Below are 4,260 nucleotides of genomic sequence, written 5' to 3'. Positions count from 1 at the left end.
AAATTGAAAAAAAAAAAAAAAAAAAAAAAAAAGCAGTAAGAAAGATAGAGAAATTGCAGTGAATTAAGAATGATAGACAGAATCCACGACCGCTTAAATTTGCAAATCGGTCTGCACTTCGAACAGCTGCGCTTAAGCGTCGGAACTCGAATTCGTCGTCGAATTGTCGAGCGTTAAGAAACATGATGAAAGCACTGCGAGCTGTCGATTATCTGAAAGCGTGTCTTTTCTTTATATGTATGTCTTCCTGATATCGAAACGCGTATTAAGAGAGTCGCGTGACGTTATCAACCGTGGTCAGGACCTCAATTTTGGCGGATGGCCGCGAACACCATTCCGCCTTCGTGGTGATTTCCTCTCGCGCGATTAGTTCTCGTATATTGGTTCAACCTTTTTTCAGTGATGATTTCAAATGATCATGCGATTTCCCCCAGAGCGATTTTTTTGACAATAAGTATATCTAGATTTCTTCTTTTTTTATTGCCACATTCTTTGAAGAATTTTGGACAATGGAATATAAAATATACCTAATTTATATTTACTAGGAGTAAAGGAAACAATAATTTAAGGCAAATAAAAAAAAATTTAGTATTTTACCACGAAACTTTCCTGGGCATATCACTTAAGGAGTTAAAGAAAAAAGTTAAAACGCGTTATCGGTACTTCGCGTTCCGTCTTCGCAGAGTTATAATCTTCGCACGCGAATTGCCATAACCATAAACGCGAGACCTAAATGTGCGCGCAGAAACCAATTCAGATATTGCTTTAGATCGCCGAACATATTAGACGCATTGGACACAAAGTCGCTCGTTACATGCAGAAAAACGCTAAGAGTTTCACCAAGATAACGTATTTCTGGAGTTCCAGTCACTCATGAAAACATAGTTTAAAATGTGATGAGATGTTGAGCGGAAAGTAACGTCCGAAAATGCGTAATCTCCGGTAATAAACGACCAGGCTGTCTGTTTAAAAGCGAGCAACACAATAAATTCGAAAAACTAATATTTCTATGGAAGAAAACTAAAAAGATTTTAGAACATAACTGAGATTTCCACAAGTCGAGATCCTAATTTTTTCTGCTTGCAGCCAAATTTCCTTTTAGGTTTAAGTCCCAAAAAAAATATTAAATCTTTTTAACGTTAAGAAATATTAAACTTTTTTTGTGTAACACTTAAACCTAAAAGAATGTCTCGGTCGGTTCTTCAGCTCAAATTCAGGTCGTCACGGTCACGGCAATTCATACGGCGAAACTCCTTATCGCTTCCGCGATATTTCCTCGCACGTCACCTGCAAAAGTGCATACGTTTCGCTTCGCGTTATCGTATCCGGCAACCCGCGTATTATATCTACAACTATGATGACTCAAAGTCTTATCTCGCGAGAGCCGGACGACCGTTCGGCCAATTTTTCCATTAGAGCAGTACACACGGGGTGTTCTGGAATTTGCGACTTTCGTCTTTCCGAGAGGTTGTCTTTGCGATTTGGAGTTGATCTTTTCTCGGCGAAAACGTCCAGGCATCAATAGTTTTCGAGATAGGATCGACAAAGCGGGCCTTTCGCGAATTAAACTTCGAGTCGCCAAATGGAGAACGAAATTATTCTCTTCGAATTATTCAGAGAGCCACTCGGCAAAATTAAGATCGCGAGGTCTGGGACACCCTGTACACATAATTAATTCCTCATTAGCTGCACGAGATCCCTGCGAGAAAAGCCGATTTTCTTAGCCTGTTTTTTCCGTATCTTGGTAAATATACCAATCATAAATACACGAATTTCCTAGAGAGGCACTTCCGGCACTTCCGTTATAAATACTACATTTAGAAACGGAAATTATACGGGAGGAACGTCACACGAAGTCGTAGTGTCTTGTAAGTTTTAATAAGAGAGAGCGTAGTTTGTAGGGGGAGGTTAATGCGTGCGTTTAATTGCGAGGCAACGTCGTTCGCTGAATGAGAGTGGCGTTTCGCCTCGTTCCTTCCGAACGTAGATTTTGCTAAGACAATATTACCAACACACATTTACACTGTATTTATAAATAAATTATTGTTATCGATTACAGGAAATATTTTTGTTACCTTCTCTCGGGCCGTATTCGCGCGTTACATGCTGTAAGACTTTAAGATATTCCAAATAATATGTTCTAAATTAAAATTTATATTTTAATTAAAATAAACTAATTTATTCAATTATATATCAGGCTTCATAAGGAATAATGCAGGTTGATGTTACTGTTGATTGTTAATATATCAATGCATCAGAGAGATAACAATCATCCAATCTACTTGTTCAAAATTTGTTTTTGGGTCAGCAGACCGATTCTATAATTTTATAATGATGGTAACATGATGTGTCACAATAGCATGATGTGTTGTCACGCAGGTTTTGTTTATAACTTCCGGAAAAATAATTGAAATTTAATCTTTTTCTTAATCAATGTAGAAAACATCGGGGAATGCGAATGTATTCATATTTCAGCGATTCAATGAAGCCCCAAAAAAAGTTACAACGAAAAAGCAGCACACATATTTTTGAGAAAAGTAACGTATGGGAAATTGGTCTGGCAATCTTACTTATGTTCAAAGTCCAAAGGTTAAGGCTCCTGGCCCCTCACATTGTTTATCTCTTTTTAACGACATCAGAAGCGAGAAAATGCATACTAAAAATTCTTGCGAAATACGTTGAAATAAACATATATGTTCATAAAGGAACTTGCAATCGATTAGACAAATTTGTAAGATAATCCGTATACTCCCCTTTTGCTCTAACAATCAATAATTTATTATAAATTAATACCTGAATAGAAATAGGCGAAAAAATAGGTTAAGAAGATGAATTGTATGTCATGTTAATTTACAACAAATTATTGATTGTTAGAGCAAAAGGGGGATGCACAGAACATTTTACAAATTTGTTTAATCGATTGCAAGTGTTACTTTATGGATATGTATTTTTATTTTAACGTATTTCGCAAGAATTTTTAGCATGCATTTTCTCGCTTCTGACGTCATTAAAAAGAGTTAGGCCATGCGAGGGGCCAGGAGCCTTAATGGTAAATTTGTAACTTCTCTCTTTTTGTTATAAAGATTGCTATTTCTCCTGATTTATTGTCTAAAATCATTCATAATTATGGCAAACGCCAATGACAGTGATTAGAGGATATATACAAAATAGTTCTCCCCCCTCCAGGAGGCGTTGGCGCGTGACACCGATAAGTAATAATTGCTCCATTGCGAACGAATGATACCGGACCATTTCTGCGCCGATCTGTTCTTGTGTCGTGCGCTCATTCGCTGCAAATTAATTACGCGCAGGCCAAGAGCGTGAGCGAACGGTCGGCGCTTCACTCGGCGCAGGATCGTTCGAGTGACGGACGCGGGAGTAACAAAGTGACGAAATTGCAATTTATTTCTGGCACCATTCGCGCGCGCATTGTGTGCGCGCGCGTCTTTCGTAAGTGCTAATAATTGCTTTGCTTAATCGCGGAGCGGATTGCTCGCGGCTCGCTTTCGCGACACGCCGATGCGCGCTCACGTAACGCACGCATTGCGAAATTACGCGTCGCCTCGCGGATTTTCGTGCTCGATCACGTGCGCCGCGCGCGATATTTGCGAATCGCGGTGAGTGCGCCGCGTTTCCCGTCAGGACACACGCGAGACTCTTGTGCTGGTCGGTTTGCTTGTCTGGGCACGCACGTCGTGATTGTTTTACCATCGTTGCGTCGCTTGTCAAACCGCGCCGGATGTGGATACGTAACGACGTCGTCCGCCTTTCTCGCAATCACGTGGAGATCGCGGATTGCAAATTCGCGCGCGGCTCCTCGCAACGTCGTCGCGTACGGTGAGAGCCGATTGCTCTCCACTTTTATTTGTTTTATCACCTTAATTTGAGCCGACGCGCACAAAATGACATAGTTGCATATGCATACTATAAAACCACCTTAACCAATGTATAAGAAACGTGTAAGAACATGTAAGAAAAAGTTGCTACATCGATTTGCAGAACATGTTTATTGATCAAGACGGTTTTATGTTATATATATAGTTACGACAGAATATGTCGATCTATTTCTCGTGGTGTTACAAAATTCTTTTAAATATATAAATATATAATATATATAATATATTATAATATATAATATATAATATATATAATATATAATATATTATAATATATAATATTATATATATAATATATATATATAATATATATATATATAATATTATATATAATATTATATATATATATATTATATATATATAT

The 4,260-nt window shown here is 38.2% G+C and overlaps 1 protein-coding gene across 2 annotated transcripts in view; it reads left to right on the top strand.

Moving 5' to 3' along the window:
- Positions 1–3,305: 3,305 nt before the first annotated feature.
- LOC116841901 (glutamyl aminopeptidase) overlaps positions 3,306–4,260 on the top strand; it is a 12,707-nt gene continuing 11,752 nt past the window's right edge. The window contains exon 1 of one of the 2 annotated variants that reach the window (XM_032810371.1): positions 3,306–3,450. The gene's annotated coding sequence lies outside the window, so the exon portion shown is untranslated. The remainder of the gene's footprint in view (positions 3,451–4,260) is intronic. The other variant, XM_032810372.1, reaches the window with a different exon arrangement.

Source organism: Odontomachus brunneus, unplaced genomic scaffold, assembly GCF_010583005.1.
Source record: "Odontomachus brunneus isolate Ranch 3 - 2012 unplaced genomic scaffold, Obru_v1 Obru_scaffold_019, whole genome shotgun sequence".
NCBI lineage: Eukaryota > Metazoa > Arthropoda > Insecta > Hymenoptera > Formicidae > Odontomachus > Odontomachus brunneus.
The sequence above is the reverse complement of the archived record's forward strand: the minus strand, read 5'-3'. Positions and strand labels throughout refer to the sequence as shown.